Source organism: Scyliorhinus torazame, chromosome 6 (assembly GCF_047496885.1).
Source record: "Scyliorhinus torazame isolate Kashiwa2021f chromosome 6, sScyTor2.1, whole genome shotgun sequence".
In the NCBI taxonomy this organism is placed as follows: domain Eukaryota; kingdom Metazoa; phylum Chordata; class Chondrichthyes; order Carcharhiniformes; family Scyliorhinidae; genus Scyliorhinus; species Scyliorhinus torazame.
The window spans coordinates 296,707,700-296,726,923 of NC_092712.1; positions in this window are offsets into that span (position 1 = coordinate 296,707,700).

Genomic DNA, 19,224 nt, shown 5'->3' on the forward strand with positions numbered 1-19,224 from the left:
TTACATTAAAACTGAACCAGGCCTCTGCATGTTACAAGACCCCAACCAGAATCCTCTATTCCACCCTATCTTTACTGTGAAATTCACAATGGTACAACCAATCTCCATTTGAAAGTCTTGATTATTTCTGTTTACACATTGCGTTCTAACGAGAATTCAGCGAGAAGCTGAATTTTAAACTAGCAAATGTACTTTGTGTGTGAAAGTTTTTCTATGTCTGTTCATTGCATGTGGGCATCACTGACTCTGCCATCAATTGTTGCCCATCTGTAATTGTGCTTGAGAAGGTGGTGGTGCACTTCTGAAAATGAAAATCGCTTATTGTCACAAGTAGGCTTCAATGAAGTTACTGTGAAAAGCCCCTGGTCGCCACATTCCGGCGCCTGTTCGGGGAGGCTAGTACGGGAATTGAACCGTGCTGCTGGCCTGCCTTGGTCTGCTTTAAAAGCCAGCTATTTAGCCCAGTGTGCTAAACTTGAGCCGTTGCAGTCCATGTATTGTGGGAAACCCACGGTGGTGTTAGAGAGGGACTTCCAGGATTTTGACCCAGTGACAGTGAGGGGACGATGATATATTTGGAAGTCAGGGCTGTGTGTGACTTGGAGAGGAGCTTGCAGGTGGTGACCTTCCATGGATCTGCCACCCTTGTGAGTTTGGAAGGTGCTGCCAAAGCACCCGTCTCCCAGAAGATGATGGGGTAATGTATAGGAGACCATGGGGTAAATCATGCCCATAACCTCCTATAAATTACCCTAAGTATCTCCTCTAATTCAGTGTCTCCACCATTGGTTTTCCACCCAACCCCGGTGGTTTCCCCCTCACATCCACAGGTTTTGATGAAGCCCTGATCTCCTGCTCCACCCCCTAAATGACCAGTGGGCACCTCTCTGACTAATTGGCTCTAGATTTCCCCTGCTGGCCTACCACTACCTCTCATTACTGGCCAATGGGTTCCAGCTCTTCCTTTCTGGTCTCCATTTCTCTCACACCCACCCCCGCTGGTCTCCTGCTCTCCCACATTCTTCTCCGTCAGCCTCCGGTTCGCCCACATTCCACCCGTCCCCGACCAGCATCCCATACTCTCCCAATGGCCTCCATCTCTCCTGTATTCTCCCTCATGTCTCTGGCATTCTCCCCCCACCCCAACCTCCAGCTCTCCCACCCTCTTCCCCCACCCCCCAGCCTCCGATCCTCCCATGACCTCCACCACCCCTCCCCACCAGCTTCTGGTTCCCGGTTATTCCACATTCCCGGCTCTTACCTACTCTTCCCCTTTGGCACTCTCTCAATGGCGTCCATCATGGAATCCCTGAGTAGCCAATCACAGTATTCTGTCGGAATGGCCAAGCAGGGCACATCTGAAAAGTGAACTGCATTTATGGAAAGGTAAGTAGTGGGGTAAAGGGGAGGGGGTCTCACTGGTGCTGCAATTCCAGACATTTGTGCAACTTAGAGAAAAATGTTGGAATATTAGGATGTATAGTGGAAAACTCAGACTGACCCAGCCAAAGCAGGATATCTGGTCACCCTATCTTCATGATGCTCATAAAGAGATGGAGTGAGAAGGCCAGAGATTCCCTTATTAGAGCCAATGAGTGTCTGTGGCATAGGTAACCTCCCAGTGGGAGATTAGCAGATAGGAATTTCAGCAACCAACCTACTGCTCCCTCGCTCTGTCTGAAAAGGACACGCGTTTGTATCAGGTGAACCTAATATAGAACAGAAGAAGACGAAAGGAAAACAGATCCTTGGCAATTTTTAATTATTTTCTCTCCTAATATTTATCCTCAACTAAACTTGTCAAAACAGGTGATTTGATCTTATTGCTGTTGTGGGAACTTCCTTCCCATAAATTGGTTGTTATTTTGCCCGAATTCTAACAGTGACTGCACTTCAAATGTACTTCATTGGCCGTAAAACACTTCGGGACAATGGCCGGAATTCGCCAGCCGTCGGGAGTCTCTGTTCCCGCAGGCAGCGTACTTCCGCCCGTGGGTTTCCCGCTGGCGTAGGGCGGCCTCAATGGCAAATCCCATTGACAAGCGACGGCAGTAGAGAATGCCGCTGATGAGAAACATGCCATGGCTGGAGGGCCGGAGAATCCAGTCCACTTCATTAAATTCCTCTCAATCACATGGACAGACGATGTATCCAGATCCAGATTCAATGAGGGGCTCATAGAAGAACAGCTAACTGAGAGAATCTTGGTATCTTCTCGGTTATCCAGCCTGACATTACCTTTAAGTTTATTCTGTTTAAAGTGTTGATTCTCACCGAAACAGATACAAATCCTGTGTGGTTAAACGTTGAGCAATGTCCGGGCAGCCTTAGAAATACAGTCCTCTACCCAGCAACATCGTCACCTAGAGCCCTTTATTTGTTCAGTGACAACTCTCACGGATACAGATTTATTATCAAGCAATACTTTGGAACTCAAGTCTGAACATCAGAACCGTTCTATTGAACTCAAATCAGATGAGTCCATCAAATTGAAAACTGACATCAGCAGTTGACTCGATATCACATCTCCATTTCAGAGAACGACCAGTTTATCTGGGATTTGGAGATTTTGATTATTGGAGACACGAGTGTATTGCTTCACAGGCAAGGTGTCAAAGTGTTTAATTTAGAGCAGCTGGGTGTTTCATTTTTAAACACGGCGTATGGAAATCCCATCATCCAGGATTAGAGGAGTTTTGCTGAATTGGGTTCCCAGATGGTTTTTCACAGTCTCTGTGCATATTTGGGAAGCAATTCCCAAAAGATTGCTTCTTTTTTGAGGATTAGTGGCATCAGGCGTTTGGTTTAGCACAGTGGGCTGGTTTAGCACAGTGGGCTAAACAGCTGGCTTGTAATGCAGAACAATGCCAGCAGCGTGGGTTCAATTCCCGTACCGACCTCCCCAAACAGGCGCCGGAATGTGGCGACTCGGGGCTTTTCACAGTATCTTCATTGATGCCTACTTGTGACGATAAGCTATTATTATTGCCAGCTTCTGTTCTGAATCCCAACGTACAACAGCAGAGCTGGTAATTGCTTGGTTTGAACAATGTCCAGTGAGGTGCCGTCAGAAGGGTTGGACAATGTTTTTAATTCTTCCTTGCCTACACAGAGCTGCTGGAACAAAGCAACCTGCTGCCCGCAAATAGCCTGGATTCTTTGCATTTAATCGGAGTCAAAACAAGCGTTTGATTCCTTCCCTTGTTAATACACAAATAAATACAGATTGTGCTGACAGCTGAAAGTGTTCAGGTGTTTCTGTGCAATGTGAAGAATATATTTAATCAATGCAGCAGGAATGAAGACGTGTGAACTGATAGTGGAAAGTTTTCCTGACACTGCATTGATTTCATGCTGATTACAAAATAATTCTGACTGGTGAGAAGTGAACTGCAATCCCATTCTGGGTCGGATTGTTTGTCCTTTGGTTGAGGGTCAGGGAAGATAGACAGTGAGTCAGGGTGGGGGTGGGGGCGCTGGGTGAAGAAGTGCTCGGAGAAGCAGTTGGGTCAATGGAGATTAGTCAGGATGTTGTGGGGTAATCGTATAGCCATGGAAGGTCAGGGGTTGGTGGGTGCAGTCAGAGGGGGAGTTGGCTAGTGGGGGAATAATGAGGGTATGGAGAGTAGTCGGGTGTGGGGAGGCCAGGCTGAAGGTTATTTGGTGCTGAGGGTTGGTCAGTGTCATAATATCCACGCATGTATATAAGGAAGTGCAAACAGGCAGTGATTGACACACAGGATGACCAGTAAGCACACAGCACAGTGCAGCTAATCACCATACAGGACACCACCACTATGAAGCCAGAGGGCACTGGGTTTCCCGCTCTCTCGGGACCCAGCCACTGAGACAGTCAGAGTCCACGAGCTAGCACAGTGCAAACACCATGTGGTAGCTAGTAAGTCTGGTCAGGCTAGTACAATGTCTCCAGTCAGTTCAGTATAGTGTCGACCCACAGTTAAATATGTGTGCTAGTTCTATCGTTCAATAAAACCGTGTTGGATCTTCTACAGTGTTAGAGGTCTGTTTCTCGCATCACTGCATCAAGTGCAGTCCACACCGAACTGACCTGCCTAACACATCATGGTACTACGGTGTGATTCTGAAAATTGACGGACCTACCTCGAGTGAATCAGCATTGACCAGCAAGCAGCCATCCGGTGACATGGAAACTATCCAGCCTCCTCCGCAGCTCCGCATCTCCGGCAACCTCGGCGCAAATTGGAAGCTCTTCAAGCAAAAGTTCCTCTGGTACATCGAGGCCTCCGACCTCGAAGCAGCATCTGATGCCAGGAAGATCGCGCAATTTCTCTCCACCGCGGGGGACCACGCCACCCACATCTACAACTCCCTCACGTTCGCTGACGGCGAAGACAAAACAAAATTCAAAACAGTCCGGCTGAGGTTTGACAGCCACTGCGACATTGAGGTGAATGAGAGCTTTGAACGGTATGTTTTCCAGCAGAGGCTTCAGGGTAAGGATGAACCTTTTCAGTCCTTCGTCACCCATCTCCGCATCCTAGCGCAGTCATGTAGCTATGACTCGATGGCTGATTCCATGATCCGGGATCAGATCGTTTTCAGGGTCCACTCCGACTCCCTTCGGCAGCAGCTCCTGAAAGTCAAACAGTTGACTCTCTCTGTCGCTATCGAGACGTGCGTTGTCCATGAGCATGCTAAGAATCGTTACTCCCACATCAGGGCGGCAGAAACTGCGAAGCTGGCCTCCCACGAGGCAGAACGGGTGCAAGCCATTGCACAAATGCAGGGCCTGAGCATCAAGGAGAGTGGCCATTTTGCCCGCTTTTCCCGTGTCCCTGCGCATGCGCGCTACGACCGAGTGGACGACGAGCCCGACAACCCGACTATGCAGGTGCGTACGTCGACCGACCACACTGCGCATGCGCGATGGCGCACGGAACGTGCTGATGTTGACGTCATGAGATGTCAGAATTGTGGCTCCACCCACTTAAAGCGGCAATGTCCAGCAAAAGGACGCCGGTGTCTACAGTGTGGCGAGCGTGGCCACTACGCAGCCCTTTACAGCTGTGGCGCAGAAGTGTCCGCTCAATACAGCAAGCCATGCCAGATTACGATCCCGACAGCCCAACGGACCCTGATGCTGTGTGCCTCAAGTCCCCATACTGGGTGGGCATCATAACTACACATGTGCTGCCTTCCACCACACCGACGCAACGCCTCTCAATCCTCAGTGTGGATCCCGACGACGAGTGGTCTGCTGTCTTCACAGTGAACAAGGCTCGCATCCGGTTCAGACTGGACACCGGCGCATCTGCGAATCTCATCGCAAAATCTGACCTCGACAAACCAAGCATTCTTCCACCAGCCTGCCAGCTCCTTGACTACAATGGCAACGCCTTAGCTGCCAGTGGCTCGTGTCAACTGGGGGTATCCAATAAGGCGATCAAGGCAACGCTGCAATTTGAAATCGTCGGCCCTGACAGAGCATCTCTGCTCGGTGCTCGTGCCTGCAAGCTCCTGAACCTTGTTCAAAGCGTCCACACCATGTCATCATCACCGGCGACGGCCTCGCCCGATGGAAACTTGCAAGCCGACATAAATGACATCATCACGCAGTACCACAGCGTGTTCGACGGATTGGGCACACTCCCATACGGATACAAAATCCTGCTCAAGCCGAACACCACCCCTGTAATTCATGCACCTCGCCGGGTGCCAGCGCCCCTCAAGGATCGTCTGAAGAAGCAATTACAGGACCGACAAGACCAGGGCATCACATCAAAGGTTACAGAGCCCACAGACTGGGTCAGCTCCATGGTCTGCGTCAAGGAGCCGACAGGGGAGTTTCGCATTTGCATCGACCCTAAGGATCTAAACCGAAACATCATGAGGGAGCATTACACGATACCAAAACGAGAAGAGTTGACCAGTGAGATGGCTCATGCCAAATTCTTTACTAAGCTCGACGCCTCCAAGGGTTTTTGGCAAATACAACTGGACGCGTCCAGTCGCAAGTTGTGCACGTTCAACACCCCGTTTGGTCGCTACTGCTACAACCGGATGCCTTTTGGCATCATATCTGCCTCAGAGGTATTTGATCGCATCATGGAACAGATGATGGAGGGCATCGAGGGGGTGCGACTGTACATTGACGATGTCATTATCTGGTCCACAACGCCCCAGGAACACATCGCTTGCCTCAAGGAGTCATTCCAAAGAATCCATGAACATGGTCTTCAGCTCAACAGGGCCAAGTGCTCATTTGGTCAATCGGAGATCAAATTCCTGGGTGACCACATCTCCCAGCAGGGCGTACGGCCAGATGCCGACAAGGTCTTGGCGATCAACGCCATGAAGACCCCGGAGGACAAAAAGGCGGTCCTCCGCCTTCTCCGAATGGTCAATTTGCTCGGGAAATTCATTCCCAATATGGCATTCCACACCACGGCCCTCCGCCATTTCGTCAAAAAGTCGATGGAATTCCAGTGGCTGCCCACGCATGAAGAGGAATGGCGCGAGCTGAAAGCAAAACTCACCACAGCCCCGGTTCTAGCGTTCTTCGACCCAACCAAGGAAACCAAGATCTCAACTGATGCAAGCCAGGACGGCATTGGGGCGGTGCTCCTTCAGCGGGATGACTCCTGGGCTCCAGTGGCGTATGCCTCCAGGGCCATGATGCCCACTGAGCAATGGTACGCTCAGATTGAGAAGGAGTGTCTGGGCCTCCTAACATGGATAGTCAAGTTCCACGACTATGTTTATGGCCTGCCAAAATTCACGTAGAGACGGACCACAGGCCTCTAGTCCACATAATCCAGAAGGATTTAAACGACATGACACCTCGGTTACAGCGTATTCTTCTAAAGCTACGCCACTACGGCTTCGAACTGGTCTACACGCCAGGTAAAGAGCTGATCGTTGCAGATGCCCTGTCCAGGTCCATTACCACACCGCATGAACAAAGTGATTTCATCTGCCACATGGAAGCCCAAGTGCAGTTGTGTGCCTCGAACCTTCCGGCCTCCGACGAACGGGTGGTCCAAATTCGTGAGGAGACAGCCAAGGATCCTCTGCTGCAGTGCGTGATGCAGCACCCCAGCAATGGCTGGCAGAAGGGACACTGTCCCCAGTTCTATAACGGAAAAGACGACCTGACGGTGGTGGAGGGAATCCTTCTGAAACTCGACAGGATCGCAATTCCTCAGAGTATGCGTGCTATGGTGCTGGGCCAACTCCATGAGGGTCACCTTGGGGTCGAGAAATGCCGACACAGAACTCGGGAGGCGGTCTATTGGCCGGTCATCAGCCAGGATATTGCCGACACAGTCCTCAATTGCCCTACCTGTCAGAGGTTTCAGCCAGCTCAACCCAAAGAAATGTTGCAGCAGTAAAAGATTGTGACCTCTCCATGGTCCAAAGTCGGTATAGACCTTTTCCACGCCAAGGGGCGTGACTACGTACTCCTGGTCGACTAATTCTCCAGTTACGCAGAAGTGGTGAAACTGTCCGACCTCACATCAAAGGCGGTAGTCAAAGCCTGCAAAGAATCGTTCGCCAGGCATGGGATACCGCTCACGGTAATGAGCGACAACAGTCCTTGTTTTTACAGCCAGGAATGGTCTGACTTCGCACAGTCCTACAACTTCCGTTCCGTTACCTCCAGTCCCCACTACTTGCAGTCAAACGGGAAGGCCGATAAAGGGGTCCACATTGTAAAGCGGCTGCTGTGAAAAGCTGCAGATTCAGGCTCCGATTTTAACCTGGCAATGCTGGCATACAGGGTGACCCCACTGTCCACTGGATTGTCTCCAGCCCAGATGCTCATGAATCGCACTCTGAGGACCACAGTTCCAGCCATCCATGTTCCGGACCTTGACCACCTCACAGTCCTACAGAAAATGCAGCAGTCACGGGTCCAACAGAAAGCCACGTACAATGCCCATGCCACGGATCTGCCCGAGCTGGCCCCAACTGATCATGTTCGCGTACAGTTGCCTGAGGGCGGCTGGTCAACCACAGCTGTTGTGCTCAAACAAGTGCCCCAAGATCATTCCTTGTGCGTATGGCTGATGGCTCCCTGAGACGGCGCAACAGACGGGCACTGCGAAGAGTTCCACGCCCGCTACCTGACCGAAGTGCCCCGCCGCCTACGATGCCTCCTCCGGACGTACCCTACCACGAGGCCACCGATCTACCAGCAATCCTGCTGGTCCATGCGCCTACTGCGATGCCAGAGATCCCGCCTCTCCAAGTGCAGGCAGCTCCTAATTTACCTCTGCGGCGATCAACAAGAATTTGTCGCTCACCACAAAGACTAAACCTATAGACTGAGCTTTTGTACATTTTTGTGACTTCACCAATTGGACCTCTGTAAATATCATTTTGTTTGCCATGTCTCTGCACTATCGCAACCTTCCTATCTATATACGTTTGTTTAGACATCTTTCTGTATATAGTCAGGCACATATATATAAATATATATATATTTATAAGCAACCACACCTTAGTATTTATTTTTTTCAAAAAAATGGGGGGAGATGTCATAATATCCACGCATGTATATAATGAGATGCAGACAGGCAGTGATTGACACACAGGATGACCAGTAAGCACACAACACAGTGCAGCCAATCACCAGACAGGACATTACCACTATAAAGCCAGAGGGCACTAGGTTTCCCACTCTCTCTGGATCCAGCCACTGAGACAGTCAGATTCCATGAGCAAGCACTGTGCAAACACCATGCGGTAGCTAGTAACTTTGGTCAGGCTAGTACAAGGTCTCCAGTCAGTTCAGTATAGTGTCGACCCACAGTTAACTATGTATGTTAGTTCTGTCGTTCAATAAAACCGTGTTGGATCTTCGACAGTGTTAGAGGTCTGTTTCTCGCATCGCTGCATCAAGTGCAGTCCACACCGAACTGACCTGCAAGCAGTCCCCCGCTTCCAAGGCAGAATTCAGTGAACTCAAGTTAAAGTACACTAAATGGCACGTTTAGCGGGCTGTTTGTCAGCACCTGAAATGCTGAGAAAGTCCCCATTATTCAACCTCACTTTGCCGGTAGTTTTGCCCTCGACAAGGAGCTCCTCGTCGAGGCCACTTATCGAGGCCACTGGCTCAGCCCGGCAGTGCAGGACGATGACTCGCGGATAGGGGCGCCATTTGTAAAGGCAGCCCTGGGGCTGGATTCTACAATTTTCAGGCTATGTCCCCACGCCGGCTTGGGAGAAATTGCGCCAAACGGCCACTGATCCTCCATTTTGCTGGGGGCTAGCAGGAAGTCAGCATAGAGCACCCGGCTCTAGCTGCCGATATGCCTCGAAGAATTGCCGGGTCGGTGGCTGCGCATGCAGCGGCTGCGCCGTGCTACATGGCGGAGGCCGCTCGCAGACCCGGCCCGCAAAATAGTGCACTCCCTTTGGCCGGCTCCCGTGCCCTGGATCATCCCGGAGAATCCAGCCCCTGATCTTTTGATCCAGCTCTGCACCACCATAGCTTCAGGAGACCCCTTGCCCCCCCCCCCCCGCCCCCCCCCCCCCCCCCATCCTCCCCCCATTTCACCCAACTTACCTCTCCTGTGGTAACGGAGCACCCCCTCACCCACCTCTCACAGTCCGTCCCCCCGAGCAAACGCCTGGCAGGGCTAACCTGGCACCTGGGCACATTGGCACCGTCAGTCTGGCACCCTGGCAGTGTCACCGACGCACAAATCCCGCATGATGTTTTGCATGTCGTGATTCCCGATGGAAACCTCTCGCAAGATTCAATGGCCTCTTCCGACACCAAGTCCGGCACGACGGGGCCGCTGAATCACGCCCTAAGTGCGGTCTTGTTACGCTGACCAGAATGGCGGGATGCGGTGCCAGATTCTGTGCTTCACAGCTCATTAATTGTGCACAGGTACGTTCCCCTCTGAAACTCCTGGCAGGCTGACAGCTGATTCAGCCACCTTCCCTCAACTGGTGGATTTGGAGGTCCCAGCGCCATATTTAAAAACCTTTTTAGCACACTCATATAACTCTCCCCAGCACACCTGACTTCACCAGACCGTGCAGGTTGTCAGAAACCCACAGAGAAAAGACCATCACCTTTGAGGCGCCCAAGCCCCACTTGGACCTCTACCACCACTGGAGTCTTCATGTATCCCCTTTCAGAAAATGATGTGGTAACCCAGTTGTTTTTGAGCTTTTCATGCAGGCTTGCCAGGTTCCAGCTTCCCTCCTCTTGGTCTTCCCTCTGCCTTCCATTGTTCATCTCCTTAATCCACCTCCTTGCCCCTCTGCCTGCCATCATGATCCCTCTCCCTACCCCCCACCTCCTCAGCACAGCCCTCCTTCCACATTACCGCAATTGTCTTCATTAGGCCCCCAAACTCCTCCAATCACCTCTCACCCCACCCACAGTCAAACATCGGACCTTTGTTATGGTGGCTGCATGCTTCCCACAGCACAGTCTTGTCCTCACAGACACTGGTATGTGGCACCAGGGCAAGGAAATCCCTGTACTCACCAACCCCAGGCGCCGTACTGATCTGAGACAGTGACACAAGAGAATCCAACAGCATGGCGCTGCCAATCAAGACCAGCGCGTAATGGAGATGGTGGGCAGGAACCAGTCTGCCCCAGCAGAGTGGTGGACAGCGCAACACCATGACACAAAACTTTGTGGCAGTCACCTCTAAGTCTCTTGTCAATAGAAGACCGATTTGTGCATGCCACTCATTCGAAATCGGGTTTGACACAACATGATTTCCTACTGGCGTGACACAAGACTAGAAGGCTTGATGGGATACCGGCAGGCAGCTGTTTAATGAGCATTCATAAGAAGAAATTAGTCCAATTGCATTTGTGTCAATTGCCGGCAGGTCAACACGAGCTATTTCCTCCCCATTCGAGCTTGTTATTTCTATCATCTGTCTTCGTCTGTCTAAATTCCTTAGACAGCACCTTCCAAACCCATGGCCACTACCATCAAGGAGCAGGGCAGCAGACACATGGAAGCTTCCCTCCAAGCCACTCACCACCCTGACTTGGAAATACATCATCATTCCTTCACTGTCTCTGGCTCAAAATCTGGAACTCACTCCCTACCAGCTCAGTGGGTGTACCTACACCACATGGACTGCCACAACTCAAAATGCAGGTCACAACCACCTGAAGGGATGGGCAATAAATGCTGGCCCAGCCATCGATTCCCATATCCCATGAATGAATAATAGAAATAAATCTCCTGACCAGGTTATTAAGGTCGCTTAAATTAAAGCGAACAGTCTCTTATGTGTAGCCTTATCAAACATCTTCCTGAAGTCTATTCAAATTACATCCATATAAATTTCCGTTTCTACTAATTTGGTTACTTATCTTCATTAAAAGATTCAGGTGGGTTTGTTCGACATGATCCACCCTTTCCAAATGCATGTTGTCTCTTGGTTCAAAATTCTCCAAACATTCAATCACTCTTGCCTTACTAGAGATTCCGATAACTTGCCTTCAGCAGATATGAAAACAACAGGGTTCGAATTTCCTGGTCTCTCATTCACCGCTCTTCAACAATGGAGTAACATTTGCAATTTTTCAATCTAAGGAGACAATTCCTGAGTCGGGAGATCTTTGGATAATTATCGCCAAACGATCTGTAGTTTCCTCACCTATGTCCAGTGACTGCTGTGTGCTTTTGAGAAACTCCTGAAGCCAACAATAACCATGGTTGGAACCTCCCTCTGATCTTTCCAGTCTTGGATTCTATGATCCAGAGAATCAAATTAGAAGTGCAAATATTGGAGTTTGCTTCAGAGAAGGGGACATATCCTACGCCAGCAAGTCAGAAGTCATTTCTTTGACGACAAGTTAGAATTAAATTCTCAACGGTGTTCAAATGCATTCAGATGCTGGGAATGGGTGGGCCTGAGGTTCTCCTGACATTGTGTAAGACAGAGGGGGTTGCTGCCTCTCCCCAGGCATTGTTGGCAATTATCTTCAAGTGGGACCTGGAGAGTAGATGATCCGGAGGGAAGGGAATATTAAGGGGGAGAGATGACAGCAATCAATGGTGTAATAGGGATGTACGGGGCAAGCAATCATTGGTGGGGATGGGAGCGATAAGAAGGTGACTCCGTGATCAGTACAATGTATTGTAATTCCCAATAGGAATATACAGTTTGGAAGAGTATTGTTATTTCCAGTCCTGCAAAACAAATATTATTTTTCTTTCTGGGAAAGGCTTCATGCCTGTTTCATGCACGGACCCAGAGCAGCATGGTAGCACAGTGGGTAGCACTGTTGCTTCACAGTGCCAGGGTTCCCGTTTCGATTCCCGGCTTGGGTCACTGCCTGTGTGGAGTCTCCACGTTCTCCCTGTGTCTGCGTGGGTTTCCTCCCGGTGCTCCGCTTTCCTCCCACAAGTCCCAAAAGACATGCTGTTAGGCGAATTGGACATTCTGAATTCTCCCTCTGTGTACCCGAACAAGCGGCGGAATGTGGCGACTAGGGGCTTTTCACAGTGACTCCATTGCAGTGTTAATGTAAGCCTACTTGTGATAAGAAAGATAATTATTATTATTATGTCTTTTCTAATATTAATTTTTCTCCAGCTGTCAAATTGGATACAAATCTGCCTGTTTCTTTTTTGAGAAAGTAGCCCGATATCAGCAAATTTCTCGGCTCCTGATTTCTTTTGGATTCATTAAAATGGGAGGTAGCTGTCATAATATACACCAGTATATCATGGTGCAGACACACACTGATGGACACACAGTGGGACCAATCAACATACACAACACCGCAGCCAATCACCAGTGAGAGCACATGCACTATAAAGACAGGGGACATCAGAGTTCCCGCTCATTCGAGTAGCAGCTAGCTAGGAGGACAGAGCTCACAGCCTGCAACACAGACATTCACTATGTGCTTGAGTGCATCGACTGGTTAGGACAAGGCAAAGGTCTTTAGTTGAAGCTAGTATCGTATTAACCCACAATCTGAGTATGTTTATACAGTTAATTATTCAATTAAATAATGTTGCACTATTTCAAGTGTTGGTGACCTGTATGTGATCCAGAACACCCAACACATCAGTAGCTCCCCCAGCAAATAAATCAGCTCATTCCTGAAGTATATGTCAACAGTTCTAAATGATATTTCAAAGCCCAATACGTGGTTTCATCCAGCCAGGTATAATGAAAGATGCACTGTTTTCATAACCTTTAAGAAGAAAACAAAGACTTGGCTTAGCAGAGCTCAGAAGCATCTCAGAGTACTTCACTTTGAAAGATGATGACTATTCACAGGTAACCAAATCGACAGGGCAACACAACACCAAAGCCATCTGTGTTGAGCCTCTGTATGAAAACGTCTTCAGTTTAAGCTCAGTCAATAAAAAATGAAAATAATGTCAAGAAATGTGTAACATTCCTTGATTTAAAATACATATTGTAACACCACTGTAATCAATAATTAAAATACCTTTCATAAATAAAATCTATTATAGACTGGTGATAATCAGTGTGTAATAATTCCATAAATATGTAAATATAGAATTGTAACAGCTTAATCCATGTTTCTTAGCTGCCTGAAACATGCATTATTAATTTGTCGTAAATATTGGTCATGAAATATTTAAACATGTGTTACAACATTTGAATCTGTCAATGCAAGGCACATCTTCTGTTGTTAGAATCTAATGGAAGAGTCCAATTTATATTCTTTTCCCAAACAGAGTAAAGAGCATCAAAAATGAACAACAGTTTTCTCGATATCTCCATTTCATAGTGAAATGAGAGTGTTTTATCTTAGTGTTGCCTATAGCTACAGTACAACTGTGGGTCTGCATTGCGGCATATTCCTGACTATAACAAAGGAAGTTAGTTTGTGTGTTTACCAGGTGCCTTTTAGTCACTTTTGGTCTTGGGTGGAACTTTGCCACTTTTTGGCAGTGTCATCCGGGGCAGGAAAACAGAGGGCAGCCCACCTGCGGTGTTGCCAATTTTCCCCACTGTATTTTTAAACTCTTTGCCAAAAAAAAAGTGAAGAGGCAGGTCCCACGGCGTAACGCTGGTGGGGCGGGCTCCAATTAAACCCACACCAACAGCGACTTTGTTTTTTAAAAGATCGGAGCATGGGGTGGTGCCAGGTAGCAGTGCCCAGGAAATTCCAGGGCACTGCCCAAGCATGACCCTCTTCCCCTCTGGGGGCTCTACTCACTTGTGCACCTCTGGTGGGTTCTCCTTGGTTCACACCGTGGGGGATCGGTTGTGATTCACAGCGGTATGCTCTCATGTCGACGTGAATGGACAATTTAACGTGGGGGAACAATTAGACGTAAAGTCCTGTCCATATTTAAATTAAAGTCAGGATTCCAGTTTAGTCATTGGCAGGGGGCAGGGACTTTGCCAAAGGAAATCTTGCCGATGTAAAAGCCCTTTTGGAACTCCCGTCGTATTCTCCACCCCCTCTGCTGTTCCCCCTTCCCAAAAATGGGAGTGAAAAATCCTTAGCCACCCACCCCCTTGTATTAACTCTTTTGAAATAACTGGCTGCGACTGTGACAATAAGTATATTGTGTGGTAAATGAAGAGTTCATAATTTAATGTGAATGCATCCAACCACTAGAGGGTGATCAAGAACATACACGTGAATCACGTGATACCCTTGATTCTGGGAGTAGGTGATTAGGCAGGTTGGAGAGTAGCTGTGTTTTCAGAAGCTCTGTAGATAGAATCATAGTTTAGTTTAACTGTAGTCTCGTAAATCTTAGTTAGCAATTCAAATCTATTTAATTGCAGTGTGAATAAATCAGCTTTGTTAAAAACATAACTTTCCACTGGTTGGAATCATACCTGGCACAAAGGAAGATGGTTGTGATTGTTGGAGGTCAATCATCTCAGTCCTAGGACATCATTGCAGGAATTCCTTAGGGTCAAAGTCTAACAGGACTGGACAGGGTAGATGCAGGAAGGATGTTCCAGATGGTGGGTGTATTCAGAACCAGTGGACACAGTCTGAGGACATGGGATGGACTATTTAGGACATAGATGAGGAGAAGCTACTTCACCCAGAGAGTGGTGAGCCTTTGGAATTCGTTAGCACAGGGATTGGTTGACTCCAAAACATTGTATAGTTTCAAGGAAAGTTAGATATAGTACTTAGGGCGAAGGGAATCAAAGGATATGAGGGAAAGCGGGATTAGGATATTGTGCGGGATTCTCCGCGATCGGCGCGACGGTCCGACGCCAGCATCAAAAAAGGCGCGAATCACTCCGGCGTCGGGCCGACCAGAACGTCGAAAATGCTTCGGCCCGGAAGGGGCTAGTAGTGGCATGACGCCATTCGCACCAGCGTCACCCATCACCGACGTGCCCGCCGTCAATGATGCCGCGCGGTGTCGCACCACAAAAGATGCCCCCGCCGGAGACCCGTCAAAATGGCTACCTGCCGCGCAGCTCCGAAGTTCCAGGAGTGCGACATCATTGCGGTGGAGCAGAGGAGGGAGACCCTGCACCCCGGACACGGCCACAGGGTCACACCACATATCAGCCGGCGCCTGAGGAGAGAGGCATCAGCACCGTGGCCGTAACAGCCAGGACAGGCATCCAATGCCCAAGAAGGTCAATGACCTAGTCAGGGCAGCCAGGGTGAGTACCCCCCCACCCCCGCCCCGATGGGCAGGTCAGCCATACCTGAAACCGACATGGCTGCACCCACCCATGCAGGCTGCATTGGCAGGATGGGTTGTCAACTTATGCCAACATACACACAACCGCTGGTCCGCATGTATACTTCTGCCTAACACTATTGCCCTTCATCCCTTCCACCCGCCCCCCCCCCCCCCCCCACTCCCCCGGCAGGAGAAGTGCGCACATAACAACCGGGAGCGTGAGAGGTCCAGAGGGGGTCCACCTGAATTGCGCCACCTCACCGTTTACGAAGAAAGGGCCCTGGACCTTGCAGGCGGACCTGAGGACCGGGAGATTGCGGATGCAGAGGTCGGGGGCGCACCACCAAGTGAGACCCCCAAATGCCTGCCCCCTTTCCCCCATCACCCATCCCACCTTCCTCCCTTTCCCCCCTTTCCAAATTCCCCCTTTCCCCTTTCCCCATCCCACCTTCCCCCTTCCCCATTCCCCTGTTTCCCCCTTTCCCCATCCCCCTTCCCCCTCTTCCCCCCATACTCCCTTCTCCCCTTTCCCCCATCCCTCCTTCCGCCCCTCCCCATACCCTTCCCCTTTCCCATTCTCCCCTTTCCGCCTTTCCCCACCCCACTTTCCCCCCTTCCCCCATACCCCCTTCCCACCTTCATCCCTTTCCTATTCCCCCTTCCCCTTCCCCATTCCCCCCCTTTCCCCATCCCACCTTCCCCTTCCCATACCCTCTTCCCCTTCCCTCCTTCCCAATTCCCCATATCCCCTTTCCCCCCCTTTCCCCATCCCATCTTTCCCCCCGTTCCCCCTTTCCTCTCTTTCCCCCTTTCCCCCATCCCACCTTCCCCCATACCCACTTTCCCTCCTCCTCCCATCCCCATCCCCCTCTGCGTGTCTAACCATGCATGCTGTATTGTGTTTTGCAGGACCACACGTTGACCCACCCGTCCCTGCGGATGCCGACCGCCCCAGGACGTGCCCTATCAGGCATACGCGCCCCCACCCTGTGCCAGGCCACCCACGAGACAGGGATAGACCAGGCCCGTCAGGCATACGACGCACCCACCCTGTACCAGGCTGCCCACGAGAAAGGGCAGACCCGGAGTGGTAGGCATACAACGCCCCCCCCACCCTGTGCCAGGCCGCCCACAAGACAGGGACAGACCCGCAGTGGCAAACATACGACAACCCCACCCTGTGCCAGTGCGGCAACGCCAGCGGGCCACACCCAGCGACGAGGAGGGCAGCCACAGCAACAGGCCCCCGTCCCAATCGACCCGGGACACTGACACACACGACACAACCACCCATGAGACCCACATACAGGACGCACCCACCCAGGACACACATACCCAGGACACTGACATACAGGTCACCAACACACAGGACACTGACACACAGGACACTGACACACAGGGCACTGACACACAGGACACCCACACACAGGACACCCACACACAGGACACCGACACACAGGACACTGACACACGGGACGGATGGACAGGAAACACCACCCCAGGGGACCCCGGACTTCGGGTCGGATGAGGAGCATGACATGACGCCACTGCTATCTCCTACACCCTCCACCACCGCAGAGACACTCACCTCGGTTGGGCACTTTGGCGATGAGGCCTCTGGTACAATAACTGGTGCGCACAACACACCGTAATAGCAGGTGGAGGCAGGAGCAGCTGAAAGGCTGGGCAGTCGGATGGCAGGCCGGCGCAGGCAACCATCTGCCGCCCAGAAGGGCCCAGGGTTCCTGCAGTTACCACACCCACCCATAGACCCGATGCAGTCACGAACCAAGGGACGATTGAAGGGGGTGACGGCCGGCTTGCGGCAGCTGCAGACGCAGGTGGGGGAGTCCACCCGCGTGCAGGAGCAGGGAATGGTGCTTGCCATGCGTGCACGGGTGGCGTCCGCGGTGGAGGCAATGGGGGCGATGGTGTCAGACATGGGGAGAAGTATGCAGGGCCTGGGGCTGTCCGTGCAGGAGGCGTCTGTGGCCGAGGACATGGCTGCCCTCTCAGGAGGCAATGAGCCAGAGCCAGCAGCGGATCGCAGAGGCGCTCAATGTCATGGCCCAGTCCCAGCAGGCCATGGGCCAGTCCCAGCAGGCCATGGGCCAGTCTCTGCAGGCCATGGCCCAGTCTCAGCAGGCCATCACTGAGGGTATCGGCGCCATTGCCCAGGCTGGCCGGCGTCGCCCAGACACAGACAGGTATGGCCAACTCCCTAAGCTCCATGGCTGCAAACTTGCAGACCCTTGTTGATACCAGCACGGGCCTCCAGGACTGGCAGCAGCAGGTGCCGGGGGGGGCGTCGGATGCTGGATCCATTCGCACTCTCGACCCATGGAGAGGCCCGCGGGACATCGGGCACCCCGAGGGAGGAGGAGGTGCTGGGGCCCGTTCCGTGTCCCCCTGTAGGGGGGAACACCGCGACACCTCGGACTCCCCCCCCACCATCCGTCCCGTGTGCATCTGGTGGGCAACGGGCAGAACAGGTTGGCAGCTCGCTATTCCAGTCACCCGAGCCGCGGCCTGGCCCATCCAGGCCGGGCCGCCCCAGGAAATGGGCGCCAAAGGGGTCCCTAGTCACAGGGCAGGAATCACATGAGTCCGCCTTCAGTACTGCTGTACCGTCTGGTGAAGCACCTAGACGTAGCCGTAGGGCCCGTAAGGCCAAAAAATTAGACACTGAGTAAGTTGGCACGCGTGCAGGGCACAGACTAGTTATAGGGGCTAGGGCACATGTATGGACTGCTTGTAATTAAAATCACTTTCACACCTACATAAGCTGCCTCTGTCCGATGCGTGCGGGGGTGTGGTGTGAGGTGAGTTCCAGTGTGTGTGTGAGGGGTGATAGGACGTCGACGTCCGGTGAGTGTCTCCCCGGCACTCACCCTCACCCCCCCATTCCTGGCACTCACCCTCCTGTTAAGTAATGGGTTAAGAGACATTGCAATTAGTTGTCTCATTTATGTTCAGTATCCATTAATTGACACTGATATGTAAAGGGGCTTCAGGTGGCCTCTGTCAGGTGATTGTAGTTAGAGGTTTAAGCAAAGTCTTTTGGAATGAAATAAATGTGTGTTGGTGAAAAAGGAGCAGAACGTTAGACTCTTCATATCACAGCAACTAAAACGTCTAACAATTGGTAGCAGAGGATGGTTGCTGTGTAAATGTGAAGGGTTGAAAGATACAACCTTTCCAGATTAAACCAAGGAGTGAATGAGAAAAAAAAAGGGATATATGGCTGAACCGAGGATAAAGATGGCTGGATATGACTATCCTCCCTTATTTTCTGAAAGGGAATCGTACGACCAATGGAGAAGTGCAGTAGTTATGTGGACTAAAGTAACTGCTTTGGGAAAGAGAAAACAAGGTATGGCATTGGCTCTTTCTCTACCATATGGCAGTAAAATCCAGAACAAAGTGCTTCCTGAGCTGGAATTGGAAGAGTTAGACTCAGAAGAAGGTCTGGAGACTTTATTACATTATATGGATAAGATTTATAAGAAAGATGACTTGTTAAGTGCGTATGAAGCATGGTCGGATTTTGATAAGTTCCGGAAAATGGAGGATATCTCCATGGAAGACTA